Source organism: Ambystoma mexicanum, chromosome 4q, assembly GCF_040938575.1.
Source record: "Ambystoma mexicanum isolate Mex_15411 chromosome 4q, UKY_AmexF1_1, whole genome shotgun sequence".
Lineage (NCBI taxonomy): Eukaryota > Metazoa > Chordata > Amphibia > Caudata > Ambystomatidae > Ambystoma > Ambystoma mexicanum.
In genome coordinates, this window is record NC_090928.1 from 1,078,732,753 (window position 1) to 1,078,749,993 (window position 17,241).

At 43.0% G+C, this 17,241-nt stretch overlaps 1 protein-coding gene across 1 annotated transcript in view; it reads right to left on the bottom strand.

Annotated features, from left to right (window-relative positions):
• ALK (ALK receptor tyrosine kinase) overlaps nucleotides 1-17,241 on the bottom strand; it is a 3,554,133-nt gene that overhangs the window by 1,360,084 nt on the left and 2,176,808 nt on the right. The window lies entirely within an intron of this gene.

Genomic DNA, 17,241 nt, shown 5'->3' on the forward strand with positions numbered 1-17,241 from the left:
TTAATCTTGCAGACACTGGGTTTATGCTAGAGACATGATAACTTATATTAATATGCTCAGGGAGAGGGTGCAGGTCTGTGTAAATTTTGAGGAAAAACCAATATGGCGAAAGTCACTAAAAAGCGCAAAATGTTGTTGTTTCTAAACCCAAGCTCGTAGAAACATGTGCCTTGAACCAAACTGTACCTTAAGCAATCTGTGATGTGTACATGTAATTTCAACGACGTGTGTATCTGGGAAACCTGTTAGTTATGCAAGATTCATTTTCTAAGTAAAAGCAAAGGGGCGTTTCGTCAATAGATTGTAAATTGGTAGCCCTGGATGACTCACAACTCTGTTACCCAGTCAGGCGACAGAGAATCCTATAGCCTATCAGGATCCTCAGAGGGTTGGGCATAGAAAGTCAGCCTTCCCACCCACTTTCAAAAGACATAAAAAGAGCCACTGAGACCCAGGTAGAGACATTCACTTCCCACTTCAAACTGATTTCTTGCGAAGCACTTTGACGGAGGATTTCAAATTCAGGCAATATCCAGAGACCAGAACTTAGAAAACCAGACTCCAGACTTCAAATCCAGACAGATCCTCAGATCCAGAATTTAGACTCCAGAACTTAAAGCAGAGGGGCTGAATCCTTTTCAGCAGGCCTCAAAATCTTTTGCTACCTGATATTCAACAGCCAGGCGAGCTGTTTGATTCTGGCTAGAACCCTGTGCCAGTACCCAGAAAGCAGAGCTGTATCCAGACTGCCATGCAGTTCCGATAGAAGACAAGACCCAGAGCAGACCGCTGTGCATTGCCAGAACTTTTGCCAGAACCAGAGATCCAGACCAGCAGAGTAGAGAGAACCGCATCTAAACCTGTTGACCAGATCTGTGACGAGCTAAGAATCTAAGCTTTCTAACAAGCCCAAAACCGACTTTCTACTCTTTATAGTTTTTCCGTAATCGCGCTCGACGCACTCGGAAAAAGTGCCGCGAATTGCAATTTGAATCAAATTTCTCTACCTATCAAAATTGCTGTCTTTTGCTTGCAACTGCTGAAATCAGTTTTCAACCTGATAATCCCTCATGAATCACTGATAATGTTGACCTGAACCAATCTTAAGTAGCTATCACCTACCCTGAATCTCCTATAGGGAATTAAAATCATTTTTAGCATATTTTCACTTCATTGCAAATCACATTAAAAGTATTTCTGCATGTTTTAAAAGCATACCGGTTGTTCTAAGTTTGCTAGGGGGGAACTAGAATTTGTATTGCATTTGATTATATTCCTGAAAATTGTGTGCTCTCCTTTCATCTCTCTATATTGCTTAGGGGGGGAGTGAATTGCCACAAGGGGAAAAGTGATTATATTATCTCTTGTTGAAACCATCTCAGTTTATTTCTGTGCTGCATTCTTTTTCATCATTGCATTTCCTTGAAACCATAAAGTATTCTCAGCTACCTTATCCTCTCTATACCAACTCCTAAGTAATTAAAAAAAGTGTGCTAGTGTAATATTATCCATTGTTGATCACTGTCATATTCATACGTGTGCTATCAAATATTAATTTATTTATAAAAGTGTGATATATATCTTGTTTAATTTTTCAATAAATCTTTTAATTTTCAAAACAAACCTACTTCTTGGCTCAGTGAGGTCAGGGGGATTCAAAGAAAGGTGCGTTATACAAGGTTTATCATCCAGATTCATGAACTAGTCATAAAAATATATAAATAAGGGCTTTTATTGGGCATCCCAGGCTAGGCACTGACTTAGATGGAGTACTGAATTGAAGTCACTTAACAAATTATACTTATCAATCTTAATTTAAATGCATTCATATGCATTATTGTTTGAAATGATTGATTTGCTTTGGTAGTTCCTTGACCTCCTTAAGGATTTTGGAATGGCAGTGTGCTTACAGATGACGAAGAGCAAAAACTAGCATGGCTAGCTAATTCATGCCCCCCTTATGTTTCCATATTGAAAAAAAAAAGGAATCTCATGTAGCAAGACATTTGGTGGCCATGTTAGTGTAAGGCGAGACATCTAGGTTTTATGAAAGAGCTATACAGTATGATACGACACTGGAGGATGAGAAATTACCCACCACCATGCTGTGCCTGACCTAATCATGTCCTGATCACTGATTGGGATTCTTGAGCGTACACATTCGGAACTGGTTCGGAAAGACAGTTAAGTTGTTCGGATCAGGTACTGTAAAGATTGGAAGCATGTGCTCCCTGTGTAGAAGATGCTGTATAACAAAATGTACTACTGTACTCATTCACATATAAACTGCTCATTGCACCTTGTTCCATAGTTTGCAGTACTTACTATCCACATACATGAATATATTGTTCCAAGCTATTTGGATCTGCTACTTTGTACAATCTTTGAAATTACTTCGACTTTGAACGGGTACTTATTTATATTCTCAACTTCAGTTTGGAGAGGGCAGTTTCTGGTCTGGTCTATTTTAAATCGAATCAAGTACCGAAGAAGATGAACGGTTGCATGTGTTGAATGCTTCAGTTTGGTAGCAGGTACTTTTGCAGAAGCATGCAAAATGGGATATCTGTGGCATATAATGTCTTCACCACCTAACCAGTTTGTGTTTTTCACAGAAATGATTCCTTCTTTGAACAACTTCTTTACCAAGCTTGTAACTCTCCTGAAGATGTTATTTTTTTTAAATTCTTGCTCAGAGCCAAGAAACCATGACCTGTAATAAGTTGTGTACAGCGGCAGTGCCTGCCATTATTTTCTGTTTGGTGTAGTGGTTTTACACCAACGCAGAACCACCACCTAATATCCCAAACTAAAAATATGTAAAATGCCCATGAACCTAATGCTCACCAAAATCTTCCTAGGACATGTTTAAGGAAATGTGAGGTTGAAACATAGTTTACTAAAGTGATGACCATTACGGAAGCTACATTTTCTTTTTTTTAAATAGTTTTTCATGGTTTAATACAGAAAAAACCCTTCTACATATATTCCACCTCATCCAAACACATTCATTAGTTCCCTTAAGGATATTTCCACCTTGCAAAAATGTACACAATTCCATAGATTAAAATATTTTTCTAAAAAAGGCATAGTCGCCAGAATTAGACTAGTCTTCCCACCTAGGCGAAACCAGGCCCGCCATTCCTTAGCTAATAGCGATTCTGCCTGTTTAATGAAACTTCCCAAGTATCGCATTTGTGCCTCATCCAATAGTTACCAGGTGGAGTGGGGAATCTATCTAGTGTGGGACACCACAATATCTGCACTTTGCATCATCTACTGGAATCTGTTTTCTTAGTGGAAGCACCTCTCTAGACGGTAGGATGTTTAAGCAACACCGCATAAACAAATTCCTGAAGTAGGCAGAGGGGATTTTCGTAAGTACCCAGGAACTTGATTTACCCCATTCCGTTCATCCCCGAGAGCCAAAGAGAGATTGTACGAGGCCCATAACTGCACTGTGTTGATCCAGTCAAGTTCCAGCAATCTCTTCTTGGCTTTTAGTGGGTTATTTATTAATATCTCTAACGATATGTTACGCTCCTTCAAGTAGATATTACACTATTCCTTTCTTTCACTAAACCATTTGTCTGACCAGCCCGATTCCCTTTGTTTCAGGATTTCAAAGGCCGGAATGTTATCTGAAGTCAGGCATTTCCTATAAAGGGAAATGACTTTCCATGCTACCACTGAAGCCATCGATTGTAGCCCCAGCACTAATCGAATGCATATCATAGGGAGAGAGCTGGGAAGTCGTAGGACCTTCTTCCAAAATAATCCTTCTTGGCCACCCCATTCTTTCCGTGCTATATTGAGCATGGCTTCGGCTCCATATGTGAGCATCTGGACTACTTTTTGTTTGTAGAACATCAATACGGGAAGCACAGAGAAGGTCCCAAATTTCTTATGCAGGACACTCGCCTGGATTGCGAGTCTTTCTGTCTTTCCCTGCAACATTAGTCTATGTGCTCTCTCATCCAGGTTTTTATTGATTAAGGTCCCTAGATATACTATCATGTCAACGTTTTCTAAAGGTTCCTGCCCCACCCTCCAAGCCTGTGCTCCCTTAGACTTTCTCTTTGCAGAGGACATACGGATTTTTGACTTATTTGCGTTAACCCTCATATTGCTTGCTTTTAGATAGGTGACAAAGCCAGCTAGTCTACTTTGGAATCTGATTGGTGTCTGGTTAAGACCAAATCGCCCACGTATAGGATCCAAGGTCACTCTAGCTCCCTAAATTTGGAGCGAATGCACGAATCCCAAGTTGGGTCTCTCTCAGATCCGACATATAGAGGTTGAAAAGAATCAGCGCTAATGCGCAGCCTTGCTTCAACCCTCCATATGTCTTAATCTTTTCTAAAAGCACCACCTCTGTGGAAAGCCTCACCTGGATCTATGTGTCTGAATATAGTAGCCTGATTGCCTCTACAAAGTCCGGAGGACAGTTCCACATTGAGAGTTTATGCCACAGACGTTCCCTATTAACACAGTCAAACGCTTGTTTGAGATCCATGAAGGCTAGGTACACATTCCTGTTAGCTTCAACTGACCTAAGTTTCAATAGATTTAAGAGGAACAGATTTAAGCGAGTTCCCACCTCCTTTATAAAATCCATCTGCCGTGGGTCCACATGCCCAGACTGTGTTTCCCACTGATTTAGTTCTTAAAGTAGGAGGCTAGCAAACAGCTTGCCCAGAGTGTCAAGTAGGGCTATTGGGCGATAGTTTTTTAGATCTCTACGGTCCCCCTTTTTTGAAGATAGGTACTAATATAGCCTCTCTCCATGGAGATGGAACATATTTTGTTTCCATAACTTGTTTTAAGATCATTATGGTTACTTCTGCCCAGGATTCAACATTTCCTTTTAAGGCATGATTTGCCAAACCATCAGGGCCAGCCGCTCTGGAATAGCTCAGCTTGAAGATCATACATTTTATTTCTTCTATGTCTAGACTAAAGGACCAGCTTCAACTCGTATTTGCGATTTCCAATTGGGAGACCTTTTCCCTCTTCGCAACAGCTGGGCATAGTGGCTCACCCAGCTATCTTCTGGAACCTGATTTAATAACATGGACGGTATGAAATTTTCTCTGTCATTCAATAGTTCCCACAGTTGTATGGTGTTAGCCTTGCATAGCATTTAAAGCATATGCTCTACGTCAAATTGAAGCAGGGCGGCTTTAGATGCTTCAAGCCAGTTACAATATCTTTGCTTCCTTTTTCACCTAAGACTCCCTGACGGATCATAAGTTGACCTTTTTAACCTTCTCATGTCTGCTCTAAAGCTCGTTTGACTATCTTCAGGGATTGATCATATCTACACACCGGGGTAAACTCAACTTTGCCATCCTGGGCTCGCTCTTCATGATAGGCCTGGAGAATCCAGGCATATTCGATTGCCCCCGGATAGTCATATGCGAATTGAACCTACTTTTCGATTTTTATGGGTATTTCCTGTGGTCTTATTCTGAGTCTGTTCTTACCCCAGGTGACATCCAACAGGATCGAGGCTCCTACTTTTCTATCCTGGCAGTCCACTCCCCAGGTTATTGATAGCAAATTATGATCTCTGGCCTGCATCTCTACCACCCTAAATTGTGGTATATCTGCCAGGGTATTCTGAGAAACATAGCTGTAATCAATGCATGCCCTTTGATTTCCCCTTGACCAGGTTTTACATGGCGGGATGTCTCCATCACCTCGCTGACTTTAATTTTGCTGAGCGAGAATTTGGCCCTATTTTCTAACAGTGACTCTTGGATGGGTACCCACTCCTGATCTATAAGGTGCACTTTAAGATCCCCTCATAGTATAAAGTGTTCAAGAGAGGAACATCATTCTCGATCTGCACTCCCCAGTACACATTGTTTCTAACTAGAGTCTTTTTATGTTTAGCATATTGATTCTTGTATTGGATATGTAGAGACTGAACAAAAGGATCCGGATGGATCACTTTGGTCACCTCCAAATTTCTGGCTATTTTGATAAATGTCAACAGGCCCGAAGTTGGTCTACCAGTGTTTCCCTTTTGTGCTTCATTTAAGCAGACTTCAGAACCCTCACATAGAGGGATACTCATTCACCCTGTTTCTTGTAAGCAGAGAATGCCACATTTTTCTGGGCCCAAGGATCCATTTGAGAAGAGTTCCGCAAATCCCCTCGTGTTCCAGTAGCCAAAGTACTCTGGCTCTCTGGCTTTCTCTTTCTGGCTCTAGGGTGGACGGGATTCCGTCAGAGCTACTGCCAGCCACGACCAAGATTGGGGTTTTTCTAAGTCAGTTCTCGTGCGCTACTTATTACTGCTGCTTTGTTTTTTGACACAGTATTAGAAAACGTCTGTTAATGGCAGAATCTGGCTATCCGATTTCCCCTGATTTGTACACTTCGGCCCTAGGCTCCTGGGCTAGGGCTTCTTGTTTTAGACTGGGGTCTGGGACCAGGAGGCCCAGTGGATGCAGAAGTTCTCGCGATTCAGCATCTCTGATTTTATTAAGTGAAAACGCAGGTGTAAATGACCCAGTCCAATCGGGGTTCATTTAGGAACTGTACAATTCGAATGTCTTCTGTTGTTATAGTCCCTAATTTTGGTATACACTTGCATATGAAGTTTATATTTTTGTAATTCTTACATTTGCAACATATAAGATGTGAATTGTTTGTAAGAATAAATTACACCCCTCAAAGGCAGAGTCCTATATCCTGAATACATGTACACATTTACAACATAAACACATATCTCATAAGAGAGTCCAGATGAGATCGATTTGCAATAACAAGGACGTAACAGGTTACTATATTATTTGGGCAATTTTAGAAAACCAATTTGACAGCTTACCTCTACACATTCATGTTACATTAGCTGTACGTGGTGAATAATACACCAATTTAGTGCTTTTTCTCCCTCCCTATGTGTCTCTCTCTGTCTCACTCTATGAGCCTGATTTATGGAATTTTTAGCCTGGTGTCAAGTGACTTTGCACTGGTGCATGGTGACCATGCACTGCCAACAAATGCCGTGATTTACAGAACAGTGTAAAGTCACTTTGCACTGAAAAAGTACTCTTTGCACCTTGAATTAGGCCCCTTTATCGCGGTGCAAAGAGTACTTTTTCAGTGCAAAATGACTTTACACTGTTCTGTAAATCACAGCGTTTGTTGGCAGTGCAAAGTCACCATGCACCAGTGCAAAGTCACTTGACACCAGGCTAAAAATGGGGTCCTATGAGGACAGTCGGTTGCACCTGGAGGATGTATTGGGATTGCCCCTTATGCTCTTGGAGATCTGTCAGGATAGCTTTCCACTGCACCCGGCCTTGGTACTAGTGGTCATTCGTGAAGGCTAGCCTGTGTCGCTATTTTTCAAAGCAGCAAGAATCAACAGAGGATGACACTACCTGAACAAGCAGGTGCATCTACAACAAATCTCCATCCGAGTTTCTACCTACATATAAATGCACCACTATGGTGGACACCGGCCACAGGCATGACTGCCAGCACACATTATAATTATTATTATAACTGCTCTTTTATAGCACGCTTAATACCAGCGCAGGATCAGGATTCAAACCAAGACAAATGTGTTGCCCCTGAGTTATCCTTCCTCCCCTGAATCCTCATCAGAATACAGCAAAGTCTACGACAAATTCGGTCTCGCTGGTCACATAATTGTTCGGCCGAATTTCACCAGACCATGATTCAACACCTCTGCCATTAGTATGCAGCGATGACCTACAATACATTTGGGCCAGCTGGACACATAACGGGTCTCTTGCACTCACACTTTCTCCTGACCTCTCTCAGCACTCACTCACATTCCTGACCTATGGGCTCCTTTTTACGGGAGCCCGGCCAGCCCTGCTACGCCTTACAATGGCCAAACGCACACAGGCATTCTAAGCCTACTCTGTCACTTTACACATTTTGGACTTCGGCCCCAGAGGGCGTTCCCACCACTTGCACTTTGAGACTATAATAAGGATAAAAGGCACAATATTATTGTCAACTACAATACAATACAGAAGTTCAGAGTTATTGTTTCCTGTTCCCATGCAAGAGGGGTTTTTGTGAAAACTGCAGACATTTAGAGGTAGAATCTCAATGGTGCTACCTGAATAAATGCTTTGATTATAAAATAGGGTGGGGGACATAGGTGGAAATGAGCGGGAATAAAATGGGGCAATCTGGTGGCATGCGTCTGAGGTACCATGTGAAGCTTAGGGGGAATTCCCCTATGCATTCTATTTATTTCTATCAACAGAGGTCTGTCCCTGTGGCTGTGTAAGGTGCTGAAATTTGGGGATGTGAACTATGTACCACACAAGCCTCTTTCAATGTCCCAGGGAACTGTGACCAGAGTGTGGTGTTTCCTATCACTGATCATATCACCCTCTTATCAATTGCATACCAGGCCACGTTGGAAGAAGGCCTATATCGCATGACTGGCCAGAGTGAAGTACATGTATATGCAATAAACATTGGAACAGTGTGGGGTCTCCACTATAATTACTAGGAATTCCCTTATTGAAGCGGGGCAGATATTTTGGGATGTGAGAAGGAAGGAGCTGTTGGATAACTCAGACGAACACCCCATGCTCTCTTGGTATTTGAAACATAAGGCTATTTCGGGGATAGGCGCTTACGCGGCCTCAAATATACAAAAGGAAGCCAGAAAGCTATTCATGCAGTTTAGATTGAGATGTCTTACTCTGGACTATCTAACCGCTGAGTAGGGCAATCTTATTGGAGCAAGATGGTTAGGGCCAGACTTTGTGAATTTGCATTGTTGAGACTGTGATGTCTACATTATGGCAGATGGAGGCAGGTTCATCTCCTATCTCCATTTAGGTCAAACAATATTCCATGTGTAAAGATACTGTGGAATACTCCACATTGACTAAAGGTGAGAGGTAAATGGACGTAATGGCTTCCATCTCAATGGTGCTTGCCACACGGGAAGAAGGGCTCTTGCTCTCTAGTTGTGTGGTCCTGCAATGAAAGATATGGAAAGCTGTAAAAAAAAAAAAAAAAAAAGATCCAGGTCTGTTTCTTGTAATGTGATTGCTTGGGTCTTACTATGGTTATGTAAAATGTTATGGATTTTCGTTTGTACCGGTGCTCCGTGTCGTCTTGCTTCCAAGACGAGCATGTTAGCCCTGAGCTACCCTCCCAAGACATATAGTTCTATGTATAGTTCTATCATGATATTGTAGTATGCTATATTTGGTTGCTTCTGCTGAAGTGATGTGAAGTGATGATGAGGTTGATGAGAGAGGAAAGTAAGCAACAAATGAGACAGAGACTATCAGAGGAAAATATGCAGGGTGGAAAGGTAGAATAAGCCATATGTGTGGGGGGCAGAGACAAGGAGACTCTGGCTGCAAGTGACGAGAGGCTGTGCCTGAAACAGTCGGACTATGGAGAATGAGTAGGTCTCATTACATAGGAGTAGGGCTGTGACAAAGAAGAAGGAGAAGGACAATGATGCAAAACTGTGATAAAGAAGAAGGTCTGTAATGAATGGCTGCAGCAATGGAGAAGGAATATCATGAAGGAAATTAACTGACGAAGGACTTTGACGATGATCTGAGATAAAGATGAAGTAATGTAATTAAAGATTGTAATGAAGGGGCAGGACTTTGATGAAGTACTGTGATGAATATGAATGACTGATGAAGGTGAAGGAATGCACGGAAGGAAGAAGGACAAGGACTATGACAAGGGGCAAGGGATTTGATGATGGGCTGATGTAGGGCAGGGCTGTGATGAAGGACTGATGAAGGAGGTGGCTGTGATGAAGCACTGTGTTGTAGGCAAAGGACTGATGAAGTATAAGGACTGATGAAGGAGAGGTACTGTGATGAAGGGCTGTGAACGAAAGACTCTTTTGCCAGAGAAAGACGATGGTGAAATAGGACAGTGATACATGAGAAGAACTGTGGGGAATAAGAAGAACTCTGATGAAGAATAAGGACTGAGATGAAGTAGAAAGCCTGTGGAAAGGGAGAAGGACTATGATGAAAGAGAAGGACTGAGATGAAGCAGGAGGACTGTCGAATGGCAGAAGGAATGTAATGAAGATGAAGAAATGTGATGAATGTGAAGCACTATGATGAAGGAGAAAGACTATGATGAAGGCGAAGGGGTTAGATGAATTAGAAGGGCTATGATGAAAGAATAGACCTATGATGAAGGAGAAGGGCTAGGATGAAGGAAAAAGCAGTGGAACTGTGACAATATAAAATGACTGAAATTAAGGAGTAGGACTGTGGTGAAGGAGGACTGTGGTGAACGAGGAAGACTATGACTAAGGAGAAGGGCTACGATGAAGCAGGAGGACTGTGATGGACTGTGATGTACAGACACAATGCCATTCCTATTCCCCTTTATATAACTGTGAATTAAACCCATGGCAATGGGCGCCTGCACCAAAACTCACTCTGTATGCCAAGCATGTTAGATACACATTCATACATCACTAAGTTGAAAACGGTCCCAGTCACTTTCATGGGTGGTGAATGCCACAAGTCCTGAACTCACAAAGAAGACCTACCGCAGGGGAGCCCACAACAATCAGGACAGATTCCAGCAAATGCATCAATGCAGCTGATGCACCTTACTATTCCAACTACTGTACACAATGCACATACATCCAACATCTAAAAGATATGAACTCCACATATCATTACCTCCATGTGGTAACAAAGAGTATAAACACTAGATCATGCAGGTTGTAGGTCAAATGCTTGAATCTAAATGGTCGACAGGACAAATGGTCGACACCAAAAGGTCGACAGGTCATATTATCGAATTTCTTTTTTTTTGTTTTTTCACATTTTTTTATTTTTTTTGGGGGGGTCCCCCCTAACCCGCTTTTTTTGTTGCTAAAAACCACTTTTTTTCCCCAAACGAAAACCTAAAAAAATATATATAACTAAAAAAAAATTTGATCATTTGACCTGTCGACCAAATTGTGTCGACCTTTTGACTGTCGACCCTTTGTCTTTTGACCATTTGACTAGACACCGATCATGCAGACACCACATCGTAACGCAAAGCAACTACTCTCAAGGACACAGAGGGTGATGGTTGACACCCTTCAATACCAGGCACTCCCAGAAGAGGCCACCAAACCTGCCAGAACGTGCCATTCCATCAACAAAGGAACTCTCTCCTGTGTAACAAATAATGATCACATTTTGTCGACATAATGTAAGCGAGATACAAGAACAATATGTTTTTTATTTTAAAAAACAAATATAACAAATATAAAAAGCAACTGTTTAAAGTCAAGAAAACAACAAACCGTGAAGGACCAGAAGGCATCAAACTAAACTATGCAAAGTGATATATAGAAGAAAACACAACATGTGATTGTAACAGAGGCGAAATAGCTTCATGTATGTGATACATACAGTTGAATGAAAAACCCTTGACATAAACACATACTAGCTCATCTGCTTTAGAAAGACTTAAAAAGAGCCCAGCATGTGCAAGAAGTCAGGACGAAAGATAATGTTTTTCAAAGGGGTGTTAAAGCGTTCAATCAAGTGCTTGAGCTTCGGCTAATGGGGGGATATTTCATCCGTTCACCCCAGTCTTCATCAGGACGAAAGAGATATGCATATTGGCGCAGTTTAGGAATTTGTTCAATATGTTGAAAATGATGGTTCTGATATTGGATTCAGTTCCCAGAGGAGACTGCAAACAATGAAAGATAGTTCCAAAACAGTGCCATCACATAGGTCAGTCTGCTAGCAAGTGGGCCGGCAGTGCGCACTTCTGCCACTGTGTGGTGGTCAGGTTCAAAATAGCTGGCATGGTGCGTGTAATCCTCGCCAAGAATGGGATTGCCCAAATGTTGTCATCAATCGTAGTGGTGCATGACATCCAGGTTCAAATCCTGGTTAGGAATGGGCTCAGGGGCCATGCGGAAGCCATTCCTGAAATATAGCGCAGCTCCAGGGACTTTGAGGATGCCAGGACGAAAAGGTGATACACTCGTCATGGCTACTTGCACACAGGAAAATAACCAATCCTAAAATATATTACACCTCAGCCAAAGTGAAATATCGGCACGCTTTCCCCTGTCTTTAATGATGTCAGCATCAGATGTTTTTAGAGGCAATGTTGCACTCCCATGTGTCCCTGCTGGGGGCACTCTAGTCAGTTGCCTAAAAATGACTGAGTGCGGCAACCACCCTCCGCAAGACTCAACCTCAAACCACCACCGGCTCAAGGTGCGCTCAGAGGGTACGTCTGCACTAGGGCGCCCCCCTCTCTACGCACATAAAGGGTACTTTGCCTCCAGCTCACTGTCAAGCAATCTTACGGAACGACCGAGATCACCTAATAAAGAGTCACCCGTGCCTGCCGCTGCCCCTAAACACAAATACAAGAACAGCAGGGGGCTCTGTTACTGTGTTTGTACTGGTGAATGGGAGCACTAGAACTGCGGGACTGCTGTGCTACCAGATTAGTTTGTTGTGTGTCCTGAGGCACGTGACCTGGTCTACTAAGGACAGTGCCCCACAGTCCCTTGTTATCGGATTTGAGGTGTGGTTTCGAGACCTGTCGCAGTGGAGCTAGACACTGAGCGGATGTCGAGAGAGAATTATATAAAAAATGTACTTTGCGAAAATCCTGATTGGTGAGCATAGAAATCGCTAACACGTGTTTCGACCTACGAGGTCATTTTCAAGGCAAGAAAGGTTAGGTAGGGCTGGTAAGCGTTTCAAGGCGATGAAGGGGACGGCCCCTTCTTCTGATACGGGTGGGTAATCCACAGTTCAGGGTGGAAGTGGAGCCTGGTTAAGCTCACGCGAGACTCGCAAACTCCATTTTGTGTAGAATTCCCTCTCGACATCATCTCAGTGTCTAGCGCGACTGTGACAGGTCTCAAAACCGCACCTCGGCTCCGATACTGTGTTTGTTCGCGTAATTGACACGAACAAACACAGCAACTGAGACACCGGCTGTTCTTGTATTGTGTGTTTAAAGGCAGCGTCCGGCGAGGGTCAGGGAGATTGTTTTTTTTGGGTGCAGAATAATCACGCACAGGGCGCTGGCAGACCTGTGGCCGACACTGCCACCACCTCATTGACCACCAGGAACTCTTCCAGACTATAAACACAGTCAGCACTGATGACTGACCACAGGAGTAAATTATTTCTGCACAGAACGGAACAAACCTACCACAACGTCTCCACGTGCAGCCTTCCAGTGGTGCACAGCCAGAATTTCCCTAAAAGGTGGGCCTGCACCACACGTGCAAGGGCCGAAGGCACGGATACACATAAACTGACTGAGTCATATTTATTTAAATGGAATGATTTCGATAACATGACCCCACAGCCAGATCTACGTTTGAGCTGTTATAGGCTAGCCTCGTTGCTTTTTAAATAAGACTATTGTTACTTTTACCCATCTAAGCAGTACTCATTTTATCAATTGTCTATCAAAGAAAGACAGGAAGGACACGACCGGAACTCAAACATATGAATACAGGTTCCACAAACATATTTTGATCGCTGCAATACTTGAACCTGGCAGCATGGGACGAGACATCTTAATTGACCTCCTCTCCACCAACACGCCCTGGTGTTCTCTGTCTGCAATCTCCACCTTCTTAAGCAGCGCTTCTTTGCTTGAAAGCGAGATTTAGGCTCTATGTATATATATATACATATATATATATATATATATATATATATATATATATATATATATATATATATATATATATATATATCACATACATTTATGCATACACACCTGCATAAGTAAACGTTTTGTCTCCTGCCATACAACAGAACTACGCAGGCAAGAAACAGTGATCCAATCCTAAAGCTTGTAATGCAGACAGCCCACGTTTCTTACTCAGCGACCTCATTCGTAAAAATGTGCTGAGACTGAGCTGTCAAATCATGTTCTGTACTCGCGGTCATTGTCAGCACAGGTCATTTTTGCATTCCTGTGCCGTTTATACATACAAGACTACACATAAAATGATGCGAGCCTTGCTTTTTCACACCTGGCAAGGGAAAACTTGAGCTCCTGTCCAATGACTTGCAGTACCTTCAAGACTTACACGCCTCTACCACTCTGTGTTACATGACATATTGGACATTCTTTTTATTGTTTTTTACTCAGGCATGCATGATATTTTTAGTCCTAACACGAATAAAATGTGCAGTTGTGCACAAAATGGTCCACGTTTTTTGCACATCTAACAAGCAAATATGCAACCTCCAGCTGCAAGGAACTGCTCTATACACAGCTGAGTTGTGGCCAGAGCAACAGGTTGGGCCCAGTAGCAAGGATGGCGGGTGTTGACCCCCTCTACCTCCACATTCGATACCATCTCTACACCACAATAATCACACTGCACAAGTATCAACTATCTACTATCCAGGGTCTCCTCGAGATTATCATTAACACCAGACGCAGACTAAAGCACCAGGCAACTAGCTCAATGAATGACATCCGCAACCAGACAGCCAGCTCAATCACATCCGCAACCAGACAGCCAGCTCAATGACATCCGCAGCCAGACAACCAGCTCAATGACATCCGCAACCAGACAACAAGCTCAATGACGTCAAAAAACAGATAACCAGCTCAATAACATCCACAACTAGCCAACCAGCTCAATGACATCCGCAACCAGACAACAAGCTCAATGACGTCAAAAAACAGATAACCAGCTCAATAACATCCACAACTAGCCAACCAGCTCAATGACATCCACAACTAGCCAACCAGCTCAATGAAATCCGCAACCAGACAACCAGCTCAATGACATCCACAACCAGACAACTAGCTCAAAGACATCCAGAACCAGACAACCAGCTCAATGACATCCACGACCAGACAACCAGCTCAATGACATCCACAACCAGACAACCAGCTCAATGGCATCCACAACCAGACAACTAGCTCAAAGACATCCACAACCAGACAACTAGCTCAACAACATCCACAACTAGATAAACACCCAAATGACATCCGCAACCAGACAACCAGCTCAATGACATCCGCAACCAGACCACGAGTTCAATGACATCCACAACCAGACAACTAGCTCAAAGACACCCACAACTGGACAACTAGCTCAAAGACATCCACAACTAGATAAACAGCCAAATGACATTCACAACCAGACAACCAGCTCAATGACATCCGCAACCAGACAACCAGTTCAATGACATCTGCAACCAGACAACCAGCTCAGTGACAATCATAACCAGACAACTAGATCAAAGACATCCATAACCAGACAACTAGCTCAAAGACATCCACAACTAGATAAACAGCCAAATGACATCCACAACTAGACAACCAGTTAAATGACATCCACAACCAGACAACCAAGTCAGTGACATCTGCAACCAGACAATGAGCTCAATGACATTTGCAATCAGACAACCAACTTAATGACATCCACAACCCGACAACCAGCTCAATAACATCCACAACTAGACAAGCAGCTCAATGACACCCACAACCAGACAACTAGCTCAAAGATAGCCACAACACGATAAACAGCCAAATGACATCCACAACTAGACAACCAGTTAAATGACATCCACAACCAGACAACCAAGTCAATGACATCTGCAACCAGACAATGAGCTCAATGACATTCGCAAGCAGACAACCAGCTTAACGACATCCGCAACCAGACAACCAGCTCAATGACATCCGCAACCAGACCACGAGTTCAATGACATCCACAACCAGACAACTAGCTCAAAGACACCCACAACTGGACAACTAGCTCAAAGACATCCACAACTAGATAAACAGCCAAATGACATTCACAACCAGACAACCAGCTCAATGACATCCGCAACCAGACAACCAGTTCAATGACATCCGCAACCAGACAACCAGCTCAGTGACAATCATAACCAGACAACTAGATCAAAGACATCCATAACCAGACAACTAGCTCAAAGACATCCACAACTAGATAAACAGCCAAATGACATCCACAACTAGACAACCAGTTAAATGACATCCACAACCAGACAACCAAGTCAGTGACATCTGCAACCAGACAATGAGCTCAATGACATTTGCAATCAGACAACCAACTTAATGACATCCACAACCCGACAACCAGCTCAATAACATCCACAACTAGACAAGCAGCTTAATGACACCCACAACCAGACAACTAGCTCAAAGATAGCCACAACACGATAAACAGCCAAATGACATCCACAACTAGACAACCAGTTAAATGACATCCACAACCAGACAACCAAGTCAATGACATCTGCAACCAGACAATGAGCTCAATGACATTCGCAAGCAGACAACCAGCTTAACGACATCCGCAACCAGACAACCAGCTCAATAACATCCACAACTAGACAAGCAGCTCAAAGACATCCACAACCAGACAACTAGCTCAAAGATATCCACAACTAGATAAACAGCCAAATGACATCCACAACTAGACAATCAGTTAAATGACATCCCCAACCAGACAACCAAGTTAATGACATCTGCAACCAGACAATGAGCTCAATGACATTCGCAAGCAGACAACCAGCTTAATGACATCCGCAACCAGACAACCAGCTCATTGACATCCACAACCAGACAACCAGCTCGATGACATCCACGACCAGACAACCAGCTCAATGACATCCACAACTAGACAACCAGCTCAGTGCCATTTGCAACCAGACAACCAACTCAAGGACATCCACAACCAGAAAACCAACTCAATGACACCTGCAAACAGACAACCAACTCAATGACATCCATAACCAGGCAACCAGGTCATTGACATCCACAACCAGACACCCAGCTCAATGACATCCGCAACCAGACAACCAGCTCAATGACATCCACAACCAGACAACAAGCTCAAAGACATCCGCAACCAGACAACCCGCTCAATGACATCCGCAACCAGACAATCAGCTCAATGACATCTGCAACCAGACAACTAGCTCAAAAACATCTGCAACCAGACATCCAGCTCAATGACATCCACAACCAGACAACTAGCTCAAAGACATCCACAACCATACATCTAGCTCAAATACATCCACAACTAGATAAACAGCCAAATGACATCCACAACCAGACAACCGGCTCAATGACATCCGCAACCGCACAATCAGCTCAATGACATCTGCAACCAGACAATTAGCTCAAAAACATCTGCAACCAGACAACCAGCTCAATGACATCCGCAACCAGACAACCAGCTCAATGACATCC